The sequence below is a fragment of the Cavia porcellus genome, unplaced genomic scaffold (assembly GCF_034190915.1).
Source record: "Cavia porcellus strain 051 isolate PalLab524CR breed Dunkin Hartley unplaced genomic scaffold, mCavPor4.1 scaffold_22, whole genome shotgun sequence".
Taxonomy (NCBI): domain Eukaryota; kingdom Metazoa; phylum Chordata; class Mammalia; order Rodentia; family Caviidae; genus Cavia; species Cavia porcellus.
The window spans coordinates 18,672,415-18,690,872 of NW_026947505.1; the positions used below are offsets into that span (position 1 = coordinate 18,672,415).

Here is an 18,458-nt window from a genome sequence, read left to right on the forward strand (position 1 = left end):
TGTTATCTTGTTCTGAAGTCCTGTATCATTTTTATTATTTTTTTGGGTTGAATTTTATTGTGTTTTTTATTTTGTTATATCTGATGGCAAAGGCAGTTATTTCAAAGATAACAAGATATATCATGGTAACCATTTTGAATTTACTATTGACTTGTTTGAAGTCTTTTATTGCATTCATTGTTTTGTTTTTATTGGTTCTATTCTGTCCTATATTGTTTGATTTTTACTATGTCTGAAAGTATCTGCAGCTGTTTTGATGACATCAAAAGTCATTATGGTGACCATTACTGATTTCCTATTGTTTTAGAGTCCTGTGTCACTTACATTGCTTTGTTTTGGTTGGCTTTGTTCTGTTTTGTTCTGCTTGGTTTTATTCTCCTTAAAATTAAAAATATATATACAACATTGTCTTTGTTTTGTTCTGTAATGTTAGGAGAAAGCCCAGGATCATGCACAGTGCTAAGCGTTGCAAGCCGAGCTACTGACCTAGCCCAGCCCGGCAGCAAGCCATTGAGACAAGAGTGGCAGTTAACAAACCTCCGATTTTAATCTACATTTTTTTTTTTTTTTTTTTTTTTTTTTTTTTTTTTTAGGATCAGAATCGCCCAGATAATCAGCAACCCGGAGGCAGGCCCGGCCTGGTCTATCTGATGGAGTCACAGTACTTTTGACCACTGGGCCAACAGGACCTGCTCAGCAACCCAGAGCTCAGCCTACCCCCACTCAGTCTAGCCACACAAAGCCCTGAGGATATCGGGGCTCTCAGGAGGGGAGCTTTTCATTTCAGAGCAACAAAGCAGGGCAAGGGTTAGCCTTGATCAAATAGAACGCAGGTATAGCCAGGAGCCTCGCAGACCTGGGAGCCTCAAGGGCTGCTCGCAAGTTGATTCATATAATCGACCCACATGCATCGGTCCACCGTGCGCTCTGCTCGCTGGCGTCCTGTGCTCGGCTGCTCTCCCCTCAAAATATTTTCTGTCTTAAAAACCTTTTCTTCCTGGCTGCTTGTGGTCTCTGCAATTTAATGCAGGTAAAAATAAAATATTAGGGTGTCGAATATCTATTTGCTTATCAATCTATTCGCTGAAACAAAACACAAACTAGAAAAAGAAAACTATGCCTTCAAGGAAGCTACAAAAGAGTTTGCCCCATAGAATAAATTAAACACATAAACTTCACAGGGTAAATTGCAAGACACTGTGAGAGGTCGGAGAAAAAGGACATTACATTCTGTTGAAAAGATTTAGAAAAGGTTTCGTGAAGGAGGTGACCTTAAGGGGGGGGGGGGGCTGAGAGTAAGATTTTTGGGTCATGCAGAAGTAGGGGGAAGGTTAATTGCTAGAAAATATGCAGTGCATGGATAGTGTTAAAAATAGTAGTAGGAACAGGAATCAGAAAGGTGTCACTGTGGCCCGAGCTTTCAGAGCAAGAGTTCAGTAATCTCCAGTTGTCAACTTTATTCATTGAAAAGAAAGACTGTGATACACGGTCTAATTCGTATCAGCAACCCTCGGGGCTGAAAGCTGGAAATGTACTTCATGTGGTTAGTGTCCGTTCCAGGGATGGTTTCAAGATCACAGAACTGGAGCCCTCGTGTCTTCTACGTGGTAACCTTTGGCTATCATTGGTTGATAACAGTCCCTTACAAGTATCTCTGTTTTCCAAGGCCTCTTTGTACAGGTCCAATGAAAGAATGTACTCACACCAAGCAAATGGAGGTCACAGGATGGGCATAACTGTGAGGACTTGAAAATTTGAGACAGTAGAGTTTAATCTCGTAGTTCTAAATCACATCCTGAGTCAAATCCTGAGTCAAATGCATGTCATTGGACACATTGAATATACATAGTGATTTTAAAAATGTGATAAGTCAGATGCACAGCACTAGATTATCAAAATATTTTGGTGACAAACGTAATTGGTTTCCCAATTGAGAAAATATGAGGTTGGTTAGAAAATACATTCTGTTAACAAATACAGGAGCAGCATGAGATGGGGAAATGTTCTGGGAGGCCTCATGTCTCTACCTTCTAAGACATTTAGAGTATCTCGGACTGGACTGAGGAACTCCTCTGTCCCCTATAGCATCGTTGCTCTGCTGCTGTCCTGAAGACTAGGGTTGTGACCAATTGGATAAGAGTGTTGAGGGAGCAGAAACCCCATTTTGTCAGTCTTGTCTCTGACTTTAGGTGAGCAGCAGATCAGTGAAATACGAACACATCTACTCATTCACCTAGGGTACCCTGAGTTAGGAAATGCTACATTTTCTGGAATTTTCTTTTGTTAATTAGAGAGAGATTCTATTGACAAATTAACATTTGCACTGACCCAGAATGAAGTAAATAATCCTAGTCATGACTACTGTTACACATCTAAGAAACCTAATTCATGCACTCCTGTTTCAGGAAGTGGTAACTCCCAGGACTCATCTCATTCTTTACTAAACCAGAATGGTACTTGCTATGCCATGATTTCCACCTCTCCTTTCTCTTTGGATTTTCTGTATCTGGGAAAGGATCACTCTGGGTAAATCCAGGCTGGTCTGTAACTCATGGTGTAGCTAAGAATGGCTTCAAAGTCACAGTGATCTTCCTGACTTAACATCCCATACTCTGGTCTTCCAGGGGTGCACTGCCACACCGAATTTGATTTTATCTTTGAATTTGTTCAGTGCTTTCTCTGCTCCTGGTATTGCCCTGAGCTATTTTGAGCTTTGTTTTATCACTTTATTTTGACATGGAAATTACCTCCTGTAATGATCCTATTAAATAGCAAAGTCTCTGTTTCCCTCCTGTTTCCTGTCTCCATTGTCACCAGATTAGAACTTCATTTTCTGTGTGTTCCACATTTTAAAATTAAGCCAGGAAGTCTGAATTAGGCACAAAACACCTTGCTATGGGATAAATTTTTCCTGGATGCTTTTAATTTTTCCATTAACTGGAAGAAACCCAGTCTCTCTTCATAAGAAATGCGATGGAAAAAAATTTGAAGTTAAATTCTTCTAAAATTGATGTGCAGTGAGTGTCACACTATAATCCCTACATTATAAATCTAACATTCTTAATGTTATTTTGAAAGATAATAGGGAGCTATTATTTACTGTAATAAAGGAAATAAAAGTATTTCCCTGAAAAACATAGAGAAATTGACTTGAGGAACCAACTTCATCACTTTGAGAATATGGAATTTGAAAATCCGAAACGGATTAAAATACCAAGGACAGCAGTTCAGCAAACACTACCTTCCCCAGTCCTGTTTTTTCGTTTTTGGGCAGTTGACCAAAATTTCTTATAGCATTTAGAAAAATAAGTAAAGGAGATATTTTTATGGCATCAGTGTATTTTTGACTTGGCTTGGTTGTATTTTTCCATGAGAAATATTTTTCCTAACACAAATGCTTAGAATGTGACCTGATTCCAGCTGTCTATGACTCCTAAAAGCCAACATTAAATGGACACTTGCAGGTCATCAGCTTGCTTCACCTCTCTGCCCCTTTCGACAGGGTTTGTTCTACTCTTAAAGTTATTTCCTCCATCATCTCCCAAGGTTTTTCTATTTTGCCTTAATTCCTGTGTCTGTAGTTCTTCTTCAGTGTCTTCCTGGCTTCATCTTCCTCCCCCTCCCCCTCCCCCTCCTCCCCCTCCCCCTCCTCCTCCGCCTCCAGTGATGGGAATTTTCTCAAGTTTTCTTCAGGTGTGTCCTTCTCACTTCAGTTAACACTCTATCCCAGGACGTCATACCTAAACCTGTGACTCCAACTACTGTTGATTCAGCAGTGAGTGTAAAATTTACATTTGCTCTCAGCTGAGCTCCAAACAATATGTCTATATGCCAGTTTAATAACATTCATCTCCAAATCAAAAGGTTCCCAAATGAATTCACCTTCTTTTTAAATTGTTAACATTTCCCCTTATCCAGCCTTTCCAAACACCATCTTCCCAGAAGAATGGACGAGAAACAAAATGGTTAAAACTTCTCATTCTCTTTTTCCAACCACCAATCTACTAGCTCAATCCTCTCAATATACTTTAAACTAATTCCATTCATTTCCCACTGTTAGTTCAGTACAGGCATTTATCATTCAGTACTCAGTAGCTTCCTAAGAGATCTCCCAGGTTCACTCTGAAATTATATATATATATATATATATATATATATATATATATATATTCAAAGTTACCAAATCTATTTATTTTCAATTAGCTGACTACAAGCAAATCATGTAATAATGTAACCTCAGTGCTGGGGGCAGAGTAGGGTTATTAAAGGATGAACATTTCCCCAGTCAAACCATACTCACCTGCAGTAACCAAGCAAATCTTTTTTTTTTTTTTTTTTTTTTTTTTTTATTTAAGAGGAAAAAGAGAAAAACACAAAACAAACCAAAGCGGCGTAAGGGTACACGCAATACAGAACTACAAAACAAAACAAAACAAAACAAAAAAACATAACAGTAAGAAATCACCTGCTAGTAGATTACACACTATCTTCTTGAAAATAGTTCCTCAAATCACGGTATCAAAGAACACAAGGTGGACATTCAAACAGGGAGACTGCAAACAGCTGTGTTCAATGTTCCAAAAACATTGATAAAGTCAGCTATTTAACACCCCCAAACACACTTGCTGTTATATCCGTTAGAGCTCTTTTTCTTTTTTTTTTTCCCTCTCTTTTTTACAACAAAATTTACACATCTTGGATTTTATTACTCCTTAGTGCTTATTACTTTCTTTGGGGGGGGGGGAATACAGTCAAATATGGCAAAACAAAGCTGTCAGTCAATACCAAGGATAGACATAGCACATGGTGTAGAACAGAGTACAAGTTTATCAACAATGGTTATCAACGTTGTCCCTTGTTTCCTTAAAAAGAATTGTCTATCTTATTAGATATTATAAAGTTGGACAAAACAGTAGAGAACAAGACCAATAAAACTTAGGCATTGTAAACATTACAGGACTTCCAAAGAAGACAATAGTCAAACCAGAATGGGTATCTTAGTGAATCTTATTGTCTTCAAAGTAGTTGCCTATGTCTTCAAACTTGATACTATCATATAGAATGGAACAGAGTCTAATCAGTCAAAACGAGATCGTGGGAGTACTACAGGACTTCAAAACAAGTTAATAGGAAATCGAAAAGAGTTACTATTTATATATCCTAATTTTTTTGAATTTTTTCTTTAATTAAGACAAACATAAGAAATGACTAAATAATTTTTTTTTGAAACAATAAGGGGGAGATTGAGATAAAACAGGACTTAACAATATAACAATAGAGGTCACAGCATGACTGTTTCAACAACCTAGTACTTCACCACCTTATAACCTGACTTAATAGTAGTTACCATAGTGTCTTTTTCCTTGAAATATTTGGATAAAACTTCATATACTCTAGCTTCAAATATTTCCATATCAAGAAGCCCAGAATAAAGCCTTTCTAATTAGTGAGTGAAAACTTTATAAGGCTTCAAGGCCACCTAATGGGGAATCATGATTACCACATATTTTTATATATTTGAATCATTATTTACATTAGGGAAACTATTCGGTATTCACACATGCGAGATTGATTTATTTCACTAATGAGTATGGTCTCAAGCTGCGCCCATTTATTGATAAATATCTCAATGTGATCCTTCTTTATAGCTGAATAATACTCCATTGTATAGAAATACCACAACTTTTTTATCCATTCCTCAGTTGATGGGCACTTGGGTTGTTTCCAAGATCTGGCGATTACAAATTGTGCTGCTATAAACATAGGTGCACATATATCACTGTGGTATGATGCTTTCAGTTCTTCTGGGAATATGCCTAGAAGTGAAATAGCTGGAATAAATGGGATTTCCAGTCCCAACTTTTTGAGAAATCTCCAGACAGATCTCCACAAAGGCTGTACCAGTCTACACTCCCACCAGCAGTGCAGGAGAGTTCCTTTTTCCCCACAGCCTCTCCAGCATTTGTTGTCGGTTTTCTTGATCCTGGCCATTCTTTCAGGAGTGAGATGGTATCTCAGTGTGGTTTTAATTTGCATTTCTCTAATGACCAATGATGATGAGCATTTTTTCATGTATTTATTTGCCATTTGCATTTCTTCATCTGAGAATTGCATATTCATCTCAGATGCCCATTTAACCAAGCAAATCTTATGGGAGAGTATAATTGCTTTATCCTTGGAAATAATATTTATTTTAAACGCTAATGTCTTTTATATTCCTTTTATGTATTTTAAAAGAGAGCCAAAACAAAACAAGAAATAAACAAAACTGTTTATGTAAAATTCTTCAGAGGGTCTGCGTTATCCTTAGAAGGGTCATCTATTAGTATATTTGAGATGCTTCTGCATTATAGGGAACCTCTTCCTTCCCCATGGTTCTGAAATGATTACTAAACATTAACACTACAGAGAACTACAAGTGAGAAAGTGCTGTCTTATATGCTGGTGTTTTTCAAATACTTTGCACACATAGGAAACACCCACACCATATCCCTCCATGGTCATGCTACAAGCACCCCCCGACACACACATACACACATGCACACACATAATACACTACTTTCTGGATGATATCTTCTTATCCTCCACAAAACTCATCAAGTGCAATTGCTTTAAGTCTTTCTTGAGAACACAGTAAATTTTGATGTTAAATAATGTCTCTGTTCTTTATATCTTTATATATTGTATGAGTTCTTCTATTCTGTTATGTGTCACACTGTGTTAAAGTGTCTGGCCTCAGCATCTATATTCCTAATATACTGTGAACTTCCTAAGAATAAAAAAATCACTTTTTAAATCTCTATACCCCAATATCTAGCCTGGTATTTGAATAAATGTTTTCTAAGAATATGGAAACTATATTTTTGGATATTTTAGTAAGTAGGAGTTAAAATTCTTTGATTTAGGTTTGTTTTGAATGTTTGCAATATGATATTCTCACAGGAGCGCTGATAATCTAAACATCCACACATCACAGAATAACCAAACCCTCACAGTTCTAATTCTAAAGATTATGTGACAGGGACTTGGAGTCCAAGGTACTACTGTGAAAGTCTTTGAAGACAAAATAAGCCATAAAATTCTTATGACATATATTTGTATTCCATGAAAGCAGTTAAATAAACTAGGCTGAGTTCACTTGATGGCTTTATTCTTTAATTGGCTTTAAAACTCCAATTTATAAGCCTATTAAGAAAAGAAGAAAAATTGCTTTTGTAGACAGTATGTTAAGAAATTTGGTGAGTGTAAACTATCTTGAATAAATCATATGGCAAATTGTTTTGGAAAAAAACAGCCACTTAAGGAAGATAAACTTGTTATTATTAGCTAAGAGGTTCTTTTATTGTCTTTATTACACATACTAATTTTTACACAACCAACTAGTTGGACAGGTAAGCTTGGATTTGTTCCTACTGAGCATACAATCAAAAGATACCATGCACTTTGAGGAATTAAAATAATGATATCTTCGTGACCCTGCAAATGTGTTTAAAATGTTTGATGGTCTGCCAACACTATTGATCATCTCTTAAAACAACCTTTGTTTAATGCTCACCTGGTCTGTTACCCAATCATACTATATGCATTGTGTAATTAGAATCCACAGTAAAAAAACAGCTGGCAGCAAACAATGCAATCAAAAAAAAAGTGTCACCATGAATTCTCTGAAGGTTTCCTGTCTTTGACTCACACCTGGCCACTCAAGATCTCTTGGTATTCAATAGAGTTCATGGAACAGAACCTTTGTTCAAAGTCAACTGCTGACTGTATAGCATTCTTGGGCTTAATTTCCTGACTGTATAAGCCTATAGTGTTATCTGCTAGTATCGCTAACATTTATTTTTTTCTTTCATATATTTGCTCTTTCAAAATCCACAATGAATATTTTCCAGAAAGTTCTATGGGTCCCACACAGCATATGGGGACCCATAGAACTTTCTGGAAAATATTCTTTCTGTTGTGAAATTTTTAGGGGATTTTGGGGGGGGAAACAGACTATTCCACTCATTTAATGCGTAATTCCAAACTTTACATGTTATAAAGGAAAATATATAGAACAACGAAGTCTGATAGAGAAGTGAGAGAAAATTTCTTCCTTTTTTTTTTTTTTTTTTTTTTTTTTTTTTACCGTCTCTTTCTTGGCACCTGGTTCTTTTTATTTTCCTGCACAGAATTTGTCCAGTAGTTCCCAATCTAGCAAAGCTTTCCTCCACCATCTTCACGGGCTGCAGATATGGAAGTGCTGACTATGTAACTACCCCGAGCCCCTTAGGAGAATAATTACCTCCCGGCTATTTAGATACACTGGTATGATGTCTCTAAATGTTTTAAAATATACATATTTTAAAATTATGCATATACTTTCAGCATGTGCATTTACTTGTAGCAATACTAATACCATAAACCTACTGTTTGTTTTGTAGATGTGGAAAAGAGAAACATCTGGTCATCAAAAGGCCTTAAATGGAGTTTTTGGGTCTGGTCCAAACACTGCAGCTCTATGGGAATCAGGCTAAGGCTATGGGGAAATGAAACTTTAGTCAGGACTCCCTACTGTCAGAATTTTTCCACTGGATCTAAAAAAGAAAGGTAAGGAAGAATTGTTCTCAAAAGTCTTACGGTTTTTCGGAAAGATAATAACAAGGTTGTTGAGTGAGAGATGTTTTCTTAATTCACTGTGCTGGAAACGAGGCCAAGACTTTCCTCCTCCTCCTCCCGCGTCCCCATGCTGAGGTTGAGAGTGGGTTTTACCATGATGGTAGTGAAACGTCAGAAACTGCAGAGCCAGTATCCATGACTTAAAATGGAAGCCTGAGTGATTTAGCATATGGAACAAATTCTGTTTAAATATTAATTTGACAACTGTCAGCCCCACGCATCCGGAGTTCGTGTTGCACAAACTGTCAGGCTGGAGAGGGGAGCATATCCTCCGGGGAGCCCATCTGATCGCTACCACGCAGGTTTCACCAGGAAAGCAGCTGCCCCAGCCATGGGCAGGGCAAGGAGAGCTGCAGGCTGCACAGGCCCTCGCAGGTCAGCACGGATGCTTGGGGACAGATGGGTCGCTGGCTTTTAGCTTTGCCTTTCTCCGGGCCCAAAGTGAGTAGCCTTACCTGTAAGAACAAAGATCCGTAACTGGTTTAATTCAGAACCCGTGTCCCTTTGCCTAGGGAACCAAGGGGACCATATTATTTCCAGGTGACAGGAAATGCTTGGAACCTTTCACAGCTGCAAATTCCAACCTCACAAGGCAAAGCGCAGTGAAGCCCTTGGCCAGCAGGTCTGAACTGGACAGCCGCTCTCGAGCCAGGAGAAGAGAAGCTCATCCCCTGCCTGCCTCTCCTCCTAGCTCTGTCTTGCTTCACTTCCTGCCAGTTCTGATCTTCAGGTCATACCACCTGCTTTTCCCACCCTGGACTTGATCAGGCTGCCTGCAGCTTCTCAGCCCCAGGCAGGAGGCCAGGTCGGCTGGCCTCAGCGGGGCCTGGCTGCTTCTGGCTCCATGGAGCCTGCAGCTTCCCTGTCCCTAGAGGCCTTAAAGGCCGTGGGCTCAAGGAGTGTGCTCAAGCTTTGAAACAGGATGAACACACAGAGGCCATGCTGCCTGTGGAATCCTAGCCGGAGCGCGTAGCTGCACTTTACACCCTGGTGGGTTACCCCAAACTTTTCTTGAAAAGAGATCCAAAAATATACTTCTACCTAGTCTGCTTTCTGCCAGACTTATTTATCAGCACCACCTTACAATCCTGCATTCATTTTTATTTTATTTTTCATTATTTTTTGCCAATTCCTGGTGAAGATTTTTTTTTAACCTTACTCTGACAGAAGAGCAATTAAAAGATCTTCAAGTTTTTAATCATGCATGTACATCCGGTCTCACACAGTTTGGATCCACTATCATCATATTTTTTGCCAAAAATGTTTGGAGACTGTTGATCACTACCTGTCAGTTAACATTCACTGAGGTTTAGCGATGACAATGATAAAACCACATATTTAGCAAGTGGAGCTTACTAAGTCGATGTAGGGGCTGGAAAAAACCACACTCTCCATCTGCTGCATCCTTTCCCTGTGCGGGCTGCTAAGTGCAGAGCTGATGTACCCTGTGGGGAGTAAGAAAACAGGTGATGTGCCACAGTGAGGTTGCTGGAAGAAGTGCCTGGAGCCCGAGTGCCACAAGCCCTCACGAGATAACGTGCATACTGGAGAGCAGCAAGCCGTTTCCTTTTATTCCTCCCATTCTTCCAGAATCCTCTAAGAAGGAACAGGAGCCACTTCTGGGAGACAGGAGTGGTCACCCCTGGAACAGAATGCAGCCCTCTGACTGGCTCTAAGGTCCCGAAAGCCTCGTGTGTGTGTGTGTGTGTGTGTGTGTGTGTGTGTGTAAGCCTCGTGTGTGTGTGTGTGTGTGTGTGTGTGACCTTGACCAAGGCTGAGTCTCAGTATCCCCTTGTGCTTTGTCTTTTATTAAGGAACAACCAATATCTCTGGAGATGTGAAGATGTGGTGAAATAAAATATGACGGCCACATGTTGCTAAAAATATCTGCACCTACATAAACCTGTGCATGTGATAAAATTATGACTGAATGTAATGGATAAATAATTGATAGGAGGTAACTTCATGAATGAAATAACATGCATCAGAATGTAAGCTATGCACAGACAGGTGGAAACTTCCATAGTTCCTGATGCAGTAAGCATCCCTATTATGAGCAGTCTAATAATTCTGATAGGTGAAGAAATGTGTTGCTATTTTCATTAGTTTGTATTTTCCAGTAAATACATATTTTTCTTTTATCAATACATATTTGCAATGTTTAATGATTACATAATGATCTCATTGATCATGGGAAGGTGGTAATACATGTAACACATCTCAGCTCTTTTTTTATCCCTTTTCTTCCCCTTCCCCCTCCCATTTTCATTTACTTCAAAGAAGGGAAATAATTAAGTTATATTTTCAACTGGAAATTCTGAGAGGGATTTTTAAAAATCAACCCTTTAAAAATAGGCCTGAAGCCAGCACAAGCATGCCAGACAAGGGAACGACACAGCAACCTGCTGTCGTGTGTTGTGTACCTGAGATGTCCATGCGACTGCCCCAAAATGATGACAGAAGGAACCAGCAAAGGGTTCCTTCCATATTTTTCAACGGATGCTGGCTTAGAAGCCTCTAATACTGAAGGTGACAGAACAATAAAGTAAAAACTATAAAGGGTGAAATGTTTCTTTTATTATTAATCAGTAACAGAGAAGGGTGAGGTTTGCTTTGGGACGTTGGTGCATGCATTTAACATACTTTAATCTTTTCCTATTCCTTCACACCCCCTCCACCTGTCTTCTCCCCTCCTGAAGATACCCGTCTCCATCTCGGAAAGGACCCACCTCCTCATTTCCTGTCTGAGTCTGGCTTATTTCCAATCGGTAAGATTTTAAATTACTTCAGGCTTTCTTCAAGGTCAGTGAAGCTTGAAATGTGAAAAGAGTATTCTAGAAATAAATTATTTGGGAGAGTTCCACACTGTAATCATTTGACAAATACTAACCGCCTAGACAGACTGGGCAGAACGTTAGATGTGAGAGATTAAAGAATGGAAAAGTCTAACCACATCCCTACCTTCCCGAGCTTATTCCAATAGGAAAAGTGCAAATTACATGCGGAATAAAATAAAAATTTAAAAAATCATTTCTAAGACACAGGAAAAAATTTCGGAGAAGCTGCATACCCAAATCCACAGGTACATAAACAGTTTCCAGGGGACATCGCTTGCACCTGCTCTGACAGTCCAGAAACTGTAACCAAATTCTCTTGGCAGGTTATATCTCACTTTTGCTACAAAATGGCCCTTGAGCATTCAAGAATTAACTTGCTCTTTTTGAATCTATTTCCATTTATAAAATAGAGTTAATAATGCGTCATTCACAAATACGTCATATTCCACCAGTGAAAACCATTTTCTGTCCATATGATTGAATCTCTCAGAATAGGTAATCTTTAGGGAGCAAATGGGGGTTTAGGATTGTTTTCTTGTTTGTTCTTTTTTTTTTTTTTTTTTTTTTGAGGCAGGTTTTTGCTATGTGGTACAGGTTGGCTTTGAATTCAAGATCCTCCTGTCTCAGCATTTCAGGTCCTAGGAAGGCAGGTGTGCACCACCGTGTCCCAGTGAGTGGAAGCTTATTTAGCTCAGGGTTCAGGATCCTTGGAAGACTAACTGCAGGGCAGTGCAGTCATGCTGCATTGTAGCAGGGGCCTCATGGGGCAAGGCTGGCTCAGGGCTCTTCCTGTTTTAATAAAGTCACTAACACCAAGCTAAGGGGTCCAGCCTCCTGTCTTCATCACATCCTAATGACTTTCCAAAGGCTCTGTCTGTAAATGTCATCAGCACATCCCACAAAAGTCAAGTTTCTAACAACTAAATGGTGGGGGGGGTGCATTCAAACTACAGTGCTTACCTCACAGAGAAGGAGCTAATTATCAGACTCTCCCCGGACCCCATTCTTCCTACTTTCTGGAAATAAACACAAAAATTAAAAATAGAGGAAAAAAATTTAAAAAGTATCACTCTCTCTATCAAAGCCTGAGTCCAAATGTTAAAAACAAGAGATGACTTCCGGTGACAACAAATCCGTATTTCAGCTATCAAGTGATGAGGGTAGGGATCATATACAGAATCTCTGCCTCTTGTTTAGTGACAAATACAAAATGAATTCTTAGTAAATAGTGAATTAATTGAACATGATAAAAACAATGACTAAATGGGAAAACTCAGAGGATGAATATAAATGTGCATAAACATCACCTATTGTGAAAGATCTTCAGACCTCTAAGCAAACCAACTTTTGGTGCTAGTTATGCTACTGTCAGTGGCTTTCAACCCTGGCTACACAAGAGAATTATATGCGAACTTTCAAAATTCATTTTGAATTCATTTTGCAGGGAAATAATTTGGGGCTGGAATTAGGGAAGTTCATTTGCCCATTTCTGAGAACAGAGACCTCACAACCTAGTCATCTCTTTTAAACATTCACCTAGCAACACTCTTGAGTGGGAAATTAAGTTTCTACATATGGACATCAGAGGATACATCCAAGCCAGAGTATTGGGTGATTCCAGTGGGCTCTCAGAGTTGACTACAGTTCTAGGCTCACCTGTTTTAAACAAGTCCAGGTCCCACACATACATTTACAGTATCTCAGATGTCATCTCTCATTTTATACCATCTCTTCGTGCAAAAGCTTCGCTCTGATCATTAGTTTATCACTCCTTTTAATCTAAGTTTACTTACTAGAACTAAATACCACAGCTGTCTTTAGATTTTCTTCCATCTGGTAGGTAACTAGGTCCCATGGTAACCATGAGTAATGGCAAAAATGCTACATAGATTTGAAATGAAATATAATTTTTACTGAGTCATAGAATAATCCAGGAAAGGACATATTTGTATTTTTATTTTTTGTCTCCATAGTTCAGAAACTTCCACCAACTGAATCAGAACCTCTGATGTTGAGGTTGCAGCACCAGAAATCTTGTAAATCTAGGAAAATCTTCTGAAAAGCAGGACTTGCACATTTCCACACACCTGTGGCTGCCGAAGTTTCTGCACAACTGACTCTGGTAGTCAATCAGGCCACACAAGTAAGGAGACCCACACTTAATACAATCCTGCCGCTTCCTTTTGAAGTATGCAACATGAAGACCACGGTTACTATTCCTGAGGTAAGATGAAAACAAAACCTCACCTGTGTCTTTGGTTTGCAATGCACAAAGGAAGCCAGGACATAATGCATTCTTTTTAAAATCAAAATTTCCATGTAACTGCACAATTTCACAGACTGATACTCCGATTGAGTGAAGCTGAAAATGATTGAGATTTATATTACCTTACTCTTAAGTCTATCAGTTGTTAGATAGCAGTCTTTTTCTTCTCAAAAACATAAGCCCAGCAAAATACTACTTTCCATAAAAGAATACCATTGTGGTGGTGCACACCTGTAATCCAAACACTCAGGAGGCTGAAGCAGGAGGATGGCAAGTTCAAGACCAACCTAGGTGACAGATCTTGTCTTTAAAAAAAGAAAAGTTGATAAAATATTAAACATCATGTTATATTCTTTTGTAGTCTGTTACAATTTCTTTTTCTTTATTTTTGATATCATCTTTCCCCTTCCTATTTCACGGCATTCATCCTATTTTTTTCTTCCCAGGAAAATCATGTTTAAAAAGTAGAAAATGTTGGGCTGGGGATTTAGCTCAGAGGCATAAGCACCTGCCCAGGAAGCGTGAGGTCCTGAGTTTGATTCCCGGTTCAAAAAAAAAAAAAAAAGTAGAAGCATTTTACCATAGACTAATAGATTATATTATACATACATATATATATATATATATATATATATATAGAGAGAGAGAGAGAGAGAGAGAGAGAGAGGAGAGACAGAGAGACAGAGAGAGAGAGACAGAGAGACAGAGACAGAGAATTTCATTATCTATTGCACAAAATAAATCTTACCATATACATTAGTGTGCTTCTTTTTTTTTCCACCCAGCAATACCCAGGAAAATTCCATGAAGTGCCTTTAATTCATTTTTAACACCTGCAAAAATTCATTTTATGCCGATACTGTAATTCAATCATTATAGCTGAGATGCAATTTTCCTATCTCATTCTTTCTTTTTGCTGTTATGAACGGTGCTTAATTAAGCATCCTCATGCAATATATACTTGCATAACAATGCTTTTAATTCTATGGCCTAAATACTCAGTATGTGATTTCTGGGTCAAAAGATGTATTAAGATTTTTTTTAAAAACAAATTTTTTAATAGCTATCATTAGATTTTCTCTCTAAAGAATTGCTGTTACTCATTTGTCCATTAACAGTATTTGACAAAATATCTCTCCTATCACAAGTAGCAGGAAGATATGGGTCTTCTTTGTTTTAATTTTAGTCAGTGTGTAGAGTGAATCTAATTTTTAATTTAACTTGCATTTTCTTGACTCCCATGAACTTGATTATAATTGTGTGTAATTGCTAGTTTTCCCATTCTTACAGCTTAAAGAGGTTTAATTCGCTGAAAGTCTCAAAGCCTGTGGCCCATAGGTGGCTGGCGACAGAACTGAATGGATGTGGCCCAGCAAAAATGCGTAGTTCATGGAATTCAGCAGGCACAACAAGGTGCTGCACCAGAGAGGACAAGAGGAGGGACTCAGGCACAGACCCAGGTCAGGCTCACAGTCCGCCTAGACAAAGCAGAGGCCGCCAGTCCCGCGTGGGCCGTCCCCTCCGTGGCCACGCCCAAAACACTGCCTTGATTGTGAGCCTGAGGTTGCTCTGTGCTTCCTTTGCCCGTGACTTCATTTGCAAATGCATAACCGTACGGTTCTGAAAAAGATTTATTTTTTACTTTAGCATCTAGGAAAGAAAAAAATTCAGCCGTGTTTTCAATAAACAACATTTATTATTTTAAAGTTCTTTTTCCCTTCTTCCGTCATTTTATTGGAACTAATATTTTAAGTGCTACTTTTACCATCTATTGTTATAATCATATGGTTATTCTTATTCATTTTTATATTAAATCTTATATTAAATTATGCTGGCAGGTTTCTAATGATAAATCGTTCATTTCTAAAATGAAATCTTTATCATAGTGTACTATATTAATTCTAAATTATAAGATTCTTATTCTAATATTTATTAAATGCAACGCTGATTTATTTTCTCTACTTAGTGGATAAAAAGTTGTATTTATGGTCGTATACTTATGAATATGGGGTTATATATACAAATTATATATATATATATATATATATATATATATATAATTGTTTTATTCAAAGCAAAAACTTTTACTTTCCATTCTGGACCTTCAAATTGAAAATAGTTACTACAGGTCTAAATTCTGTTAGATTTTAGCTTCTGATAATTTTTCATTTATGTACTTAGTTGCTGTATTTGGTACATAAATTTATAATCGACATGCCTATCTCTTTCATAAGCAGTTGCTTTGTATGATCTAATGTTCCTCCCATCCTGGCAAGCGCTGCTGTTCCTAAGTTATGATGCCACTCTTGCTTAGTTTTGCATTTACCACGTATTTCTGCCCATCCCTGGGTTATTATGTGTCCTGTGAAAGCAAATCTCAAGTTAATTAACAATGCAAATACAGGCATAGCTTCTTATTTCTTTTGCTACTTTTGAATCACGTACACTCAATTCTGCTGAAGAACTGTTTATAAAATACAAATTTGCTGCAACACAAATGATATATTTGGAAATAATTGGAACATAAGACAATTTCTGTTTACTTTGGACTCCTTTCATTCCAAGAAGCACTAGACAAAGACTTAACCAGCTAAATAGAGCATTGTCAGGTCAGCATAGTAACCCCTTTTCTCTGGGAGTCTCGGGCCTCCAGTTGACATCTGACACCCTGAATCATACCAACCCTCCTATACACATGTGTACTCTGCATATCTACATGTGCATGCATATCTACAATAAAGTGTGGTTTATATGGCAGACAGATGAAGATATTAGCAACAATAACTAGTAATTAAATGACAATTAGAAAATTACACTGTAATATGTGGCTTAATGACAGATATGTTCTGAAAGATATATGGGTTAAGCAATTTCCTCCTTATGCAAACATCACAGAGTACACCTATACAAGCCGGGATGGCATCACGCAGTGCACACCTCGCCTCTGCAGAATGCACAGCAAAGCCTGCTCTTCCAAGGGCCATGATGTTGGGAGCATCACAAGATGACATCAGGCATAAGAAAATGGTGCAATCTAAAGACACAGGGATCAGGAGGTGTGGAGGCTGCTACCCGTGAACAAGTGCGTTCTGTTCACAGTGAACATTTTATATGTAGGAGGACAACCTAAAGGGTTGGTAAAAAGCTCAGTATAGCACATACACCAACAACACAGTCACTTATTGCTGAGTATTATGAACTGTACATAATTTTGGGTGCTATGTTTTTAATGTAATATGCATAATTGTATGTGTTATATTTGTATATGAATGGCAGCATAAGAGATTTGTTAACACCACAAGTTATACAATGAATCATATTATGATGCTATAATAACAGTACCATAATGAACCAGTAAAAGATTTTCAGTTTTATTATAATCTTATGGGGCCACCTTTGTACACATGATCATTTTTTGACTAAAATGTTATCCTGTGGCACATACCTGCACTACAATAAAATTACCAGCATTGGTACTTTTGCACTGGGGGTCAATATCAAGGCAACCTGATAATCTAGATGATTACCAAGCAAGTAGTGGTCAGGTAACATATACCATGGGGATACTCTGGACAAAGGGAGGACTCATGTCATCAATCAGCAGGAGAGTAGAAAGTGGATGATTTCACCATGCTGAAAGTGCCGAATTCTTGAACTATCTTTTGTCAGAATATGCCTTTAAAATATTTGGATCACAGTTAACAACAGATGACTGAGACCATGGAAAATGAGATAAGGGACAGGGTTTCCACTCTTCAGAACTAATACATGGTATATGTTAGTGTGTGTTGTTCTGTTTTCCTATTTTTTTTTTTTTTAATTTAAGGACTGTCCTGAAGAAAAAGTTATTTTGGTTAACATTCCAAACAAACCTGAATATCTAGATTCAAGAACAGCAAGCAGTATATATGAAGAAAAATGTTTTAACTATTGAAGAGAACATTACAGAGCTTTGAAAGAAATGGTAGAATAAGTGATTTTTCTATCGGAACAAACAGAGGGATCTACAGTGGACTCCCAGGAACAAATCTGCAGAACTAAGGGTCACTATCTAATGGATTCCAAGTGTGTTGGAGTCCATGCTATAAAAAAGAAATACAAGCAATTAAAATATTATTGAGCATATAAATTGAAGACCAAATAGAACTGCAATAAAGAAAAAGACCAAAGTATGTCTACTTATCAATTTTACTTAATAATAATCTTGAATATAAACATCAAATTCTTCAATTATATAGAGTGACAGAATGAGCTTAACAACAACAACAATAACAACAAAACACCAGTAGTATACTACCTACAACAAACACAGTTCAACACTAAAGACATGCAGAGCAAGATTGAAAAGACTGAAAAAGATTTACATAGCTAGGGACCCAGAGCAAATGAGAATATTTGTCCTTGTCTTAGTCTACTAAAATATTCTTTAAGTCAAAAACTGCAAGAAAATCAAAGAAGCTCACTAAAGATATTAATTCAACAAGAGGAAAGTATAGTTGTAAATATATGCATACTCAATACTGTTAAACTCAACTAATAATTCAATGTTATTGGACTGAAAGGAGAAATAGATACTAGCGTAGTAATCACTTGGAAATCCACTCCTTGTTTCCAGTTCATCAATTTATAGGTCATATGGGCTAAAATATGAAATAATAAACATCAGAGTTAAAAATGCTGTACACCAACAGACATTT

At 37.8% G+C, this 18,458-nt stretch overlaps 1 non-coding gene across 1 annotated transcript; it reads right to left on the reverse strand.

The window, feature by feature from the left end:
• Positions 1 to 590: 590 nt before the first annotated feature.
• Positions 591 to 972, reverse strand: LOC111756375 (small Cajal body-specific RNA 2). Its single transcript, XR_002790863.2, has one exon. It is a non-coding gene; the product is annotated as a small Cajal body-specific RNA 2 (non-coding RNA).
• Positions 973 to 18,458: the final 17,486 nt, after the last annotated feature.